Genomic DNA, 14,173 nt, shown 5'->3' on the forward strand with positions numbered 1-14,173 from the left:
GATTATACTGTAGCTGTCACAATTTTGGAAGAATGATGGACGAGACTGGTATGAAGACATTGCAGGGGGCAGGGAGGAAGGATCCATATGCTTCTTGGACCGGAGAGACTGAAATGACCACATAAGACCTTTCCAAGCGAATGACAGACCTGAGGTGACCAAAGAATGTCCTCCTGGAGGTCATACTGACAAAAAGAACATGCTGTCCAAGCTGGATGGGCTGAGAGGGGGCAGATGAGGGTGGGATGTACCAGGACGCTTCAGGACGGAAGCTTGTAGGAACCCCTGGTAGATATATGTAGCCATGGTCCCTAGCAAAGGGGACAAGCGAAATGACTGATGTGGAGGCAGCCATATCAGAAGAATTAGCGAAAATGAGCAGTCTTTTGGAGGGAGTGCTGTAGAAATGTGTGGAGTGTGCAAATCCTTTCCAATCTTGGAAGGTAGGATCGCATGGCTGAGCACTACAAGCGAGTGTGGGAATGGTTTCGGTGTCTGCAGAATTGGTGGAGATACATTGAAAACCAGAATGCCGTACACGGGCGCTTAAGAATTTTATTGGCTGCTTAACCTGCCTCCTCCTTTTTCTTTGGCATTGACAACCTGTTCTTGTGTGAGGGATGACTGCTGACATTGCTGGCTGTCCTTCTTCGCATGAGGGCTATGGTCTTCACCTCCACCCACCAGCCACATCCATGTCCACCTCACCAAACACCTTTGGTGTGTGACACCACTCTGCAGTCTTCTGCCATACTGCCATCTGCATCTGTGTACCCGGTCAATGCACTTGGTGATCCCCCATATGTGAGTCGCAAGCCCTTCAGTCCCGAGAAGGTACCAATAAATTCTCTTTACAGCTTCCCAATGAGTGATTCCAAGGTTGCCCTGAGAAATGTGAGACTGGTTGTTATGGTGTATGAGATGTTGGGACAAGTGGCAAGGGAGGCGTACATGAGCGATCCTACAGCTTCTCGATAGGGTACGTGGTGCATCATAGCGAATTCAGCACCAGTTGATGGTGACTGCCCAGAATGCAGTCTGGTGCTGGGTTCCATCAGGTTTGACATGGGCTTGAGCTCATTGAAGCTGAAGTGTCATATGATGGACTTGATGTAGGGGCATTGGCACAGGGAGATGGTACGTTTCGTCTCTATTTCTGGTTACTTCAATGCCCAGCAGCCAGTGAAGTTCCCCAAGGTTGGTAATCTCAACGTATTTCCTGACGTTGCACTTAAGCTCCTCTATCTCATTTAGGGACATTGCAGCGATGGTGCAATCATCAACATGGATGACAATGATGACAAGCTCACCAGTGGTGTGTCGTCTGAAATAGATGGCCTGGTCGACCAAGCACTGGGTAAGGCCCAGCTCATCGATGAGGATCTCCACTAATCTTTGGTACCAGCGACGGCCACTCTGCTTCAAACCATACAATGTCTTTCAGAGGCAACAGACTTTATTGGGGTGATCAGTGGACTTGAAGCCTGGGGGCTGCCACATGTAGATAACCTCATCATTGGTGAGTGTGCCATTCAGATATGTGCCTTTGATATCAATCTGATGGAGTTCTAGGTTTGATCGCGCTGCCATGGCAAGGACGGTTCGAATGGATGCAAGCGTTGCAACTGGGGCGAAGGTATCAAAATAATCAACACCTTTGACTTGAGAGAAGCCTTGAGTGATGAGTCGAGCTTTGTACCATACTACATTTCCAGCAGTGTCTTTCTTTGCATGGAACACCCATTTGGATCCAACTATGTTGGCACCACGAGGTGCATCAACGAGTTCCCAAGTACCTGCCACATGTAACATTGCTAACTCTTCTCTTATCCTGGCCTCCCACTGTGGCCAATCTGGCCAATGACGAGCCTCAGCTAGTGAGGTGGGCTCAAGGGCTTCGGACTTGGTGGTGACTTTGTTCATGGCCATAGCAAGGTCGATATTGCAAAGGGCATCATCAGGATCGTCTATGATGGATGCAAGCAAGGCTGCAGCTCTGTCCTCCCCCTCAAGCCTGGTGGGATTGGCTTCGTCTTCGACTGTGGTGGGGAGCTGGACTCCTTTGGGTATGTTGGGTATACCATGACTGTTAGTACTGCCTTTACCAGCGAGGATATCAGCAAGTCGTTGACTGGGCTTTCGAATGCGCTTTGCAGTGGGTGGGTCAGCTGGAAGAGATGGGGGTATGGGATGGTCTGGAGCGATGGATTCTGGAGCAACAGGTGAGAGTGATGGGGCCATGTTGGTCACTGCGATGGGAGCTGGAGGCATTAACATCACATTTGGTAAGTACCCTTCTTCTTCCTCCCCCTCACGAGGTAACGACTCAGTGGAGGAGGGATCCCAATACACGTTTCTTTCAATTGTAACTGACTTCTTTTCAGGCCAGTACACTCGGCAGCCATTGGGGCTGTTATCGTCAATTCCAACCCAACAACCCTTGACAACATGCCCTCCCAGTTTGGTTCCTCTCTCAGTACTGTACCCATACACGCGAAGCCCCATGTGCATACCCAACTAAGGTCAGGTTTCTGTCCTGTAGCAGCTTCGAGAGGGGTTCCACCCTCGAGCACTTTTGTGGGTGTCCGATTTTTCAACCAGACAGCGTGATGAATGGCCTCACCCCATAGGGCGCATGGTAAGCCACTCTCATGCAGCATAGCTCTGACCTTTTCCAGCAAGGTACGATTGAGGCATTCAGCGATGCCATTGTGTTGCAGGGTGTCATGAACAGTAAGTTTTTGCTTCGTGCTGCCTTTCCTTGAGGTGCATGACGAACTCTTTTCCTAGATACTCACCTCTGCAGTCAGAGTGCAAGACTTTGACTGACAGCGTTGTGTTGGGTGCAACACCAGGCCTCGAAGTCCTTGTAAGCTGTGAAGGCTTTGCTTTTCTGGTGAAGGAGGTGGATGTGTGTGAGGCGAGTCTTATCGTCTGTAAAGGTAATGTAGTAATGTCTTCCTCCGAGTGTTTCAACAGGAGCTGGTCCCCATACATCAGTGTGGACCTCAGCAGTGAACTCTGTGGCACGTTTGCCAGTGCACTCCTTGGCAATGGGTTTTGTAGTGGCCTTTGCATAGACACAGGCTTCGCAGAAAGTAGGTTCATCCTTTGACAGGTCGAATTTCAAACCTGACATGAGCCCATTCTCAGCCAGGTGACGAGCGATGGTGGGTGAAATATGTCCCATCCTGCGATGGAGTTCCATGACAGGTGACGGTCTCAACTGCTGCACTTGTTCTGTCATGCACACCATCGTGGATGACTCGGTAGAGACCTGCTTGGGTCTTTGGTATGCACCCGATAACATCATCATCAGGGACTGCGGATGGTACAGGTTCCATCAGTGAAGGTAATGGAATATCCTAACTGATCAAGACGTCCAATGGACACCAGGGTGTAACCCACTGTGGGAGAATATAAGACTTTGGTGAGTCTTAACTTTGTTACATTGCATCTGTTTGGGACCTCGATAATTAAATCACCGATTGCGGTTGCATTAAAGGATTGTTTGTTAGCAGCTGTGAATGTTTTGGGTGGGATGTCAGTTAGGGACAGGAAGCGATCTTTGTATGGAGAGATGTGCCACATGGAGCTGGAGTCATAGAGTTCTACTGTGGTCATGCTGACTGGCCCATCATGCATGAGATTGACCAGATCAGGTGGTAGGTAATCTCCATCATTTCCAGTGTCTCCTATTTTGCTGAACAAGTCTTCCTCAGTGGGGACATAGTTTGCCCTTTCTTCATCGTCATCATCAGAGACGCTCAGCAGGTCAGGGATAGGAAGATCGTCATTGAGGTCGTTCACAGCGATGACGGAGAATGCTCCTTCCTCCTCGGAGTCGAAAATCGCTGTGTTAGCTGAGTCCCTTTTCACTGTCATCTGTTGCACCATGATTGGCTGACCTATCAAGTTTCGGGCATCTGGATTTGAAATGCTCACTCGATCCACAGTTCCAGCAAGGGCTGCACTGACAAGTGGGGCCTGTGGAACTTCCTCCCCATCATCCATCTCTCCAATTTCCTTGCCTGCGACTGGAGGAATTCCCAGGGGTCATGGCCAAGGCTTCGTTGCCTTCACGAGCCCTATGTTTATGACTGTGAGTGCCATGTCTCTTTGCGGTTTTGTCAGTTCTGACTCCTTGATAATGAGGGAAATAAGGATATTCGGGGTCAATGGTTTGAGTTGGACTGTACAGACTGAGCAGTTGTGGGTTGGCTGGATGCGAAGCTGGCAAGGTATTTAGGTAAGGATTGAATGATAGTCGATCGATAATCCTTTTCTTCGATCTGTATGCTGACAGCAGCTAACTTGTCCCTTTTTGTATGCAGATCGTCCAAGAATTGGCAGACATCGCCATCGATGGGGCATTGCATGCCCAGGAACTTCATTCGAAGATCCATCTGAGCATAAGCTCCCTTTTCAGTGTACTCACAGACAATTTCACTCCACATGCCTGCAACATTTCTGAGGCTGCAGTACCCTGCAGAGCAGGTGGAATCCTGGAATTTGTTGAGTGAGTAAATGTTTCGCCATACTCTCACTTTTCTGCCATGTGGCAAGCTCATCAGCATCAGGGGGGATTACAGTCACATATCCATCCTCATCAGTGGAGGTCGTGCTGGCAGGGCAGGGTGAGGTGCCATCAAAGTGAGCCCACAGCTCCTTGGCTTCAATGGCAGTCTGGAAGCGAAGGGAGAAAATCGCCCAGTTCATGCCTATGATGTCGAGCTTCAGAACATTGCCCAGGAGAGTGTCTGTAGTGAGGGGAATGGTGGTTGACATAGGGGTCGAAGGCTATGAGTGACAGTGAGAGTATTGAAAATTCAGGTGAGATGTTTTATAGGCTATTAGAGCTCGGGGCTCATAACCTCACAGAAATCTATAATGAGATCTCAGTCGAGTGTGCGAGCGGCAAACGTCTATATTTGCATTACCTATAATGAGATCTAAGGTATTGACGTGAGCGTGAAGTACATGAACATGGAACAAGACACTATACCCACCTCAGTCAAGTGTGCGAGTGGCAAATGTCTGAGGTGGTGTTACTACAGTAGCTGAGTTAAGTATGCTATACGAAACAAAAGGGGTGAGACATGGGTGTTGAACCTGGTGTTGAAACTACAAGCACAGTCATAGCGCAAGTCCTTGTACCATTAATTTATATGTATGAAACATTTGAAGACAATAAAACAAAAGTTACCGTTGTGAGTCAAAGTGTGGTTCAGTGGTGAAAACCAACCAAAAACCAACACAAAAGACAATGAAAGTGAAGTGGTGGTGTGCCTATGCGGTACCTAGATAGTAGAACCTGTTCTTTGGGAGGGTTTTTGCAAGCTACAACACTCAAAGATGAGTGCTGAGGGTTGGGGGTGCTCCTGACAAAGAGGGAGCAAGAATGTGATAGAAAGCGATAGGGTAGACTGCTATCAGCCTACAGAAGGATGGATGGTGACTTAATTCGATGTCCTAAGCTGTACTGAGCTCAGGGAGGGCTTGGAGTGAAGTATATGGATGATAGATGATGATAAGCGAAGTAGATGATAGTTAGACCCTTAATAAAGTCTCAACTATTGAAGCTGATGAATGATTTACTGAGAGATGATAAATTGTGAGCAAGAGGGGCTCTCTGATGTCTCCTTTTTTTTGCTACCTAAGTACAGTGACTTATATACAGTACAGGGGCGTTGCCTATAGGAAAACAAGGTGTAAACACTTGGTAAGCAATTGGTAACTGATGAGTAAGGAATGTAAGCGATGGGTAATCATCTTGGAAAGCATTGGTAAGCATTGGTAAGGATAAGTAAGCCAAAAAGGCAAGAATCAGTAAGCAAAGTCAAAAGATTGGTAAGTATTGGCAATAGGTGAGTCAAAGACAGCCAGAATGTCAAAGTATGAGTCAAGCAATGTCAGGAACCAAGAAAGTGCACTGGAATCACATCAGGGGGAGGCTGTGCATGTCACATCTTGAAGAGATTGCTTCTAGGCCAAAGTGGGATGACAGAGAGGCAGCGCTGATCTGATGCCAATATAGTACATCCAAAAGTAGACAGGGTGAGTCAGATGTCAACAGGGGTCAAGCTTTGGGGGTCTGTGGGGTGACAGGACCATAGAGGATCGCAACTTTCCCCCCCAAACCATCCTCTCAGTGAAGCAAATAAAAACTTCATGAATGAGGCTCTGTTGGAAGAGAGGATGAAGGGGGAGCATCTTCTGCTGTATCTTGCAACAAGGAGGCAAGATGTGCATCATACTCATCATGGATGCGATCAGGGAGAGTGGAGAACAGTAGATTATACTGTAGCTGTCACAATTTTGGAAGAATGATGGATGAGACTGGTATGAAGACATTGCAGGGGGCAGGGAGGAAGGATCCATATGCTTCTTGGACTGGAGAGACTAAAATGACCACATAAGACCTTTCCAAGTGAATGACAGACCTGAGGCGACCAAAGAATGTCCTCCTGGAGGTCATACTGACAAAAAGAACATGCTGTCCAAGCTGGATGGGCTGAGAGGGGGCAGATGAGGGTGGGATGTACCAGGACGCTTCAGGATGGAAGCTGGTAGGAACTCCTGGTAGATATATGTAGCCATGGTCCCTAGCAAAGGGGACAAGCGAAATGACTGATGTGGAGGCAGCCATATCAGAAGAATTAGCAAAATGAGTGTCTTTTGGAGGGAGTGCTGTAGAAATGTGTGGAGTGTGCAAATCCTTTCCAATCTTGGAAGGTAGGATCGCGTGGCTGAGCACTACAAGCGAGTGTGGGAATGGTTTTGGTGTCTGCAGAATTGGTGGAGATACGTCGAAAACCAGAATGCCATACACGGGCGCTTAAGAATTTTATTGGCACTTAACTCGCCTCCTCCTTTTTCTTTGGCACTGACAACCTGTTCTTGTGTGAGGGATGACTGCCAACATTGCTGGCTGTCCTTCTTCGCATGAGGGCTATGGTCTTCACCTCCATTCATCAGCTACATCCATGTCCACCTCACCAAACACCTTTGGTGTGTGACACCGTGCTGTATTGTCAGTGCTCAAGAACAACTAAGTATTGTGGTCTTGTAGACCCATAAACAGGGAAGTGTTTCCCATGGTAAGGAAAAGTAGCGTCAATTAATGAACGAAGACTACAAGCAACTTGCCAAATCTAACATGACCACATGAAGAACTTTGTGGTTGACTGTGCAGCTGCAAGGAGTGTGAAGGAGTGTATTCATGCTATCTGGTAGGTACTACATTGTGGGTAGCTGCAGGTCAAGGCAACTGATTAATCTAGGTTCTGCATCCCCATGACTGAGAATTGCAGGACAATAACTGCTGCTGAGCAGCAGTTCTTCAATGAGTGTGACACAGGACATGGTAAATTCTCTTGACCAGACATAGTGGGAAGGTAACTGAGCTTCTGCTTAGTTCCTGTGATGGTGTTATTGACTAAGGTGGATGGCTTGGATCTGGATGCAATAGAAGAGCTTGAAGAAGAAGGCTTGGAAGTGGAAGGAGCAGAGATGAAGATTGCAGAAAAGGAAAGGGAATTTCTGGGAAAGTGGCTTGCACACATAAAATATGAGTTGAATAAGTGCAAGTTTCCACCAACAGGGTGTGTACATTGTACTTTGGATGGGCCTGTCCATATGTTGTGATGATATAAATGATATTGCTGAAAGGCCTGTCTTTATGTTGTGACATGGGTGCATCTTACTAGACAGGCCCATCCATGTGTTGTGATGCTGTAAATGATATACATTGAAGGGCCCATCTTTATGTTGTGACAGGTACATCTTACTATGGATGGGCCTGCCCATGTGTTGTGATGGTACAAATGATATTACTGATGGGCCCATCTTTATGTTGCAGCAGGGGTGCGTCTTACTAGACAGGCCCATCCATGTGTTGCAATGCTGTAAATGATATACATTGAAGGGCCCATCTTTATGTTGTGACAGGTGCATATTACTATGGATGGGCCTCCCCATGTGTTGTGATGGTATAAATGATATTATGGAAGGGCCTGTCCATACATATGTTGTGACACTATATATGATAATACTGATGGGCCTGTCTTTATGTTGTGGCAGGGGTGCATCTTACTAGATGGGCCTGTCCATGTGTTGTGACCCTGTAAATGATATTACTGATGGGCCTGTCTTTATGTTGTGACAGGTACATCTTACTATGGATGGGCCTCCCCATGTGTTGTGATGGTATAAATGATATTATGGAAGGGCCTGTCCATACATATGTTGTGACACTATAAATGATATTACTGATGGGCCTGTCTTTATGTTGTGGCAGGGGTGCATCTTACTAGATGGGCTTGTCCATGTGTTGTGACCCTGTAAATGATATTACTGATGGGCCTGTCTTTATGTTGTGACAGGCATACATCTTGCTATGGACAGGCCTGTCTATATGTTGTGACAAGGGTATATTATCCCATAGATAGGCCCTTCCATATGTTGCCAACTCTGTAATCTATCATAGAGGGGCCCCTCTTTATGTTGTGGCTCTATAAAGCATATGATGGATGGGCCTGTCCATATGTTGCAACCTTCTTCATGATACAATAGGTGGGCCTGTCCTGATGTTGTGACTGGGGTGCACCCTACCATGGACAGGCTCATCCATGTCTTACAGTAGCTCAGCATACTTACTTGGTCATGGGCCTGTCTATACATTGCAGCATCCTTACCCTCCACAGGCTGTCCCATATGTTGCTCTCTGTTATGTTTCACCTCTATTTCCTCTTTTCTTTCTTACATTTACCTTGTGTTTGATCTGTTGGACTGTTTTTCCTTTCTGAGCCATCTTCTCATTGATCCAACAGCTCTCTGTTTCCACCACCAGCATTATCCTTCTTGTTACATGTGTAGAACACATGTCGCCATTGTCCAACAAATGGCACAACTACCTTGTTACATATGGATGCCTCATGGTCCATTTCTTGTACAGTATTTAGTCTGTCAGCTCAAGTCCTGGAAACCAAGACTCGAGCTGCTCAATCATATGCAGCATTCTCAGAACTTCACCCTCAGTGTCCCTAACCCAGACCACTCTTACTGGTGTTGTCCCAAATCCTCTGTCATTTACAGAGGTTACTGCAGCCATTGCTCAGTAGAAACCAATAGTTTGCATTTGAGCTCTCCCTATGTCTTGACTTCAGTCAAGTGTAACAAAAGCTCAAGTCTGCTAGCCTTTGGCCAAATTGGTCACTATTTAGTGCACCACCATGAAACAATCAATGTTGGGTGCCATTGCAAACTTGTGAAGAATTGTCATCTGATGAAGAACAGGAGAGCACTGTCACCAACACCTCCTCCAATGAACCTGAACAACCAGATAGAGGATTTACCTCAGGTATCCTCTCAAACCTCTTTACCCAGTCCCTCACTACACTCAGTACTCCCATCCCACCAGTACCCACCACCACTTTTCCTACACCCCTGCCTCTACCATTGAATGTGATGTCTGGTTCATCATCAAAGGTAATGGTTGGTGCTGTTGCCACCAAAGCCACTAAATTGAAGATCGGTGCCCCATCTGATTTTGATGGCAACCAGAAGAACACTATGAGTTGGCTGTACTCTGTACAGACCTATCTCTTAGTAAACGAAGAAATTTATGACAATGACACCAAAAAGGTTGTCTACACCTTGTCATATATGAAGAAAGGTGTTGCCCATTCCTGGGCAGCTACCTTCCAGAAAACTTCTCTGGAAAAGAACCCCCCAAGTCTCAGCACCTTTGCTGATTTTACAAAAGACTTTAAAAGTTCTTTCACCTCCTCCAACACTGCCAGTGCTGCTATTACCAAATTGTGCACCATGAAACAAAAGGAATCAGTGGAACAGTACATCACTGATTTCAGAACCACTGCTGCTGACTTGACCATCATGGAAGACGTCACATTGATTGAGTTCTTCTCACAAGGACTCAAGCCCTTCATCACGAACAGGATCCACATGATGGAAACCACCCCAACCAAGATTACTGAGTGGTACACCCAAGCACAAAAGTTCAATGTGAAATGGAGGAAAGTAAATGAACTTTCCAGAAAGAAAGAAAAGAAGCCATTCTATCCTAAGAACAACCTTGCTGAAGAAAAAGATCCTAACACCATGGACGTGGATGGAGTGAGACTCTCCAAGGAAGAAAGAGACCATCACATCAAGGAAGGAAGATGTTTTGGTTGTGGAAACAAAGGACACCTCTCCCAAGAATGTCCTGAGAAAGGGAAAACTCCCCAGAAGAAAGTGAAGAAAATCTGCAAAATTGTGGAGGTTGAAGAAAGCAACTGATGAAGAAAAAGTTGCTGGCCCATCTGTCACTCTTGTAAATTTTGCAAGAGCACTCAGAACGGATTTTTAAAAGGGAACTCTGCATTGACACCAGATGTTCCTGAAACTAAGGACAGTTCTATTTCTGTTGCACCTGTACTGGTATCTTCCACTCCAGATTGTACTATGCAAATTCCAATTTCCCTCTATGCATCAGACAGAACTGAAAAAGTTGTCAAAACCACTGCACTGGTCAATTCTGGTGCAGAAATCTCTTGCATCGAATTAGGGATTTGTGTGGAGACATCGAATCCCTACTCAATGACTTGCCAAACCCATCCTCACTAAAAACATGGATGGAACCCAAAACTCCAAAGGAAAGATCCTGTTTTCCACCACCCTCTACTTTAAGGTTGAGGGGGTCATCCATCAAGCCTTCTTCCACATCATCAATTGTGGAATGGAAAATGTTATCCTGGGCCTCCCTTGGCTCCAAGAAAATAACCCCATCATTGACTGGAGAATGGGAACACTCTCTATCAATGAAAAGACTGATAGGTCTAAAGAACTGAGACACAACATGTCCTCTGTTGTGGTTGAAGAATCTACTGTAAATCTTGTGTCCCCAACTGAGAAGAAAGGGATAAACAAGTTGATGGACTATGAAGAACCCAAAGACAAAACCATCCATGCACATTTCATGATGTTGGTTGGAAAACTTGTAGAAGAAGCAAAAAAGATTAATCTGAACAATAGTCTTCTTCGAAAGATCACCATGGCCACTGAGTTGGCCCAAGAGGAACACAAGAAGAAACCTGAAGGCTGTCCTTCCAGAAGACTACCAAGACTTTGCCTTGGTTTGTGAAAAACCTTCTGATGGAGTCCTTCCTCCATCACAACCTATATGATCATGCTATCAACCTTGTTGAGGACTTCATCCCCAAGGTGGCTAAAGCATACCCACTCTCTCCTTCCAAAAGAGAGTCTGCTGAGAAGTTTGTTGAAGAAAACCTTCATGAAGGAAAAATCTGTCCCTTGAAGTCCCCTCAAGCCACACCCTTCTTCTTTGTAGGAAAGAAAGATGGCTCCCTTTGTCCATGCCAAGACTACCAATATCTGAATAAAAACACTGTGAAGGGTGCATATCCTCTTCCCCTCATTTCAGATCTCATTGACAAACTCAAGGGAGCATCTATCTTTACAAAGATGGATGTTCAGTCAGGCTATAACAATGTCCGCATCAAAGAGGGAGACCAATGGAAAGCCACATTCATCATGCACAAAGGGCTTTTCAAACCAACTGTCATGTTCTTTGGGCTGTGTAACTCTCCCACCACCTTTCAGTATTTTATGAATGACTTGTTCTGAGACATGATCACTGAAGGATGGTTGATCATCTATATGGATGACCTTCTTATCTTCTCTACTGACCCTGAAGAACATAAATGCAGAACTTGTTGAGTTCTTGAATGAATGAAGGAACTGTCACTTCCTCTCAAGTTAGAAAAGTGTCATTTTGATCTGACTGAGGTTGAATACCTTGGGATGATTGTCAAGGAAAATACCATCACCATGGACCCCATCAAGGTTCAAGGCATCACTGAATGGCCCATCCCAAAGAAGGTCAAGGATGTACGGTCCTTTTTAGGATTCATGAACTTCTACAGAAGATTTGTCCTGTACTACTTGGACATTGCCTGACCTCTAATTGACCTCACAAAGAAAATGGTCACTTGGGAATGGTCAAAGAAATGCCAAACCACCTTCGACAGGCTAAAGAAAATATTCATGGCACAACTGACTCTCTGAATGCCTGACACTTCTTGGCCATTCGCAATCACCACTGATGTGTCCAAGTATGCAACTGGAGGGGTTCTCCTCCAGGAAGATTCAAATGGCCAGTGGCAACCCTGTGCCTTCCTTTCCCAGTCATTTAACCCCACTGAAAGAAATTATGATATCTATGACAGAGAACTGCTTGGGGTTATTCAAGGATTAAAAGCTTGGAGACACTATTTCCATGGGTCTCCTTTTCCAGTCAAGGTGTTCACAGACCATAAGAACTTGACCTACTTCAAAGCACCCCAAAACCCTGAATCATTGCCAGGCCTGCTGGCTACTTGATCTCACAGATTTTGATCTACAACTCGAAAACATCCCAGGAAAAGACCTGGCCACCCCTGATGCATTATCATGCTGACCTGACCATGTTCCTGATGATGATGAAGACAACAAAGGAGTTACCCTCCTTCCACAGACACTGTTTGTCAATCTCATTGATACAAACTTAACTCAAAAGGTCACATCCTCCTCTATGAAAGACCCTGTGATCCAAATGGCACTTCATGCCATTGAAGATATCAACATGCCACTCCCATTCAAGTCCCATCTCTCTGATTGGCAATTTGATAGTGGAGTATTACTTTACAAGAACCAGGTTTACATCCCAGATGACCCTTCCCTCTGCTGAACTGTGGTGTCCAGTCACCATGACCACCCCTCCACTGGACACTCTGGTGTCCTGAAAACTCAACAGCTCATCTTGTCCAAGTTCAGGTGGCCTGGACTTGCCTCCTTTGTCCAAAAATATGTTGAGGGCTGTGCTACTTGCCAGCAGAACAAGGTTAACACCCACCCAACAACTCCACCCCTTACACCCATACCCTCAACTTCAACTTGCCCTTTCCAACAGATCTCTTGTGATCTGGTCACTGACCTTCCCCCTTCCAAAGGTTATGACTCTCTCTTGGTCATGGTAGACCATGGGCTTACAAAGGGGGTAGTTTTGACACCTACTAAGAAAACTGCCTCCACTGCTGATATTGTGACCTTGTTTTTTAAGAAGGTCTACTCCCATTTTGGGCTGTATGACAAAATTATATCTGATAGAGGACCTCAGTTTGCCTCCACCTTCACAAAAGAACTTGCTTCCCTCCTTGGATACTCCCTTGCCCTGTCTATGGCATATCATCCTCAGACAGATGGAGAAACAGAACATGTTAACCAAGAGGTAGAAACATATCTCCAAATCTTCTGCCAGAATGATCCTGCTTCTTGAGTGGATAACCTCCCCATGGCAAAATTCATGCATAATCACCATCCTCATTCTGTCACACATCAATCCCCATTCTACCTCATGTATGTGTATGAACTGAAACCCCTTCCATCGCTTATTGCAGAAACCCACCTTCCAGCCACCAAGTCCAGACTTGACAAACTCTGAAAAGCTAGAGAAGAAGCCCTAGCAGCACATGATCTAGCTAGAAATGTAATGAAAAACTGCTTGTCATGACCTTTCTCCCTGTTCCAGAAAGGAGATAAGGTCTGGCTCGAAGCCTGGAACTTAAAATGTTCCCATGAAAATAGAAAAGTTGCTCCCAAACAAGAAGGACCCTTTGTCATTTCTGAAGTCCTATCTCTGATCACCTATCACCTCACAATTCCCACACAATGGAAGATACATAACATCTTCCATGCTTCCCTCCTATCACCCTGTCGCAAAAATGATATCCACAGACTGAACTTCCTGGCTCCACCCCCTGATTTGATAAATGAAGAAGAAGAATATGAAGTAGAGGTGATAGTCAGCCATAAAAGGTCCAGCCATGGACATGCCTTCTTAATCAAATGGAAGGGTTTCCCTTCTTCCAAAAACTCATGGCAGAAAGAAACACACCTTGAACATATGGATGATATGCTCTCCACATATAAAAAATGATTCCCCAGAGACTTTCCTTCTCAAAAACAACCCACTTGACAAACTACTTGTACTGTCAGAAGACTCTCTGTCAAAATGCCTCCCCATCATTACACTTACCCTTGTGAACCCTCCTGCCATCACACTCCATTCACCTATCAGCAATGACAACCTGCCAGTGATCAGATGATTGCC

Source organism: Pisolithus orientalis (assembly GCF_024613125.1).
Source record: "Pisolithus orientalis strain OTSU chromosome Unknown F5J12scaffold_60, whole genome shotgun sequence".
NCBI lineage: Eukaryota > Fungi > Basidiomycota > Agaricomycetes > Boletales > Pisolithaceae > Pisolithus > Pisolithus orientalis.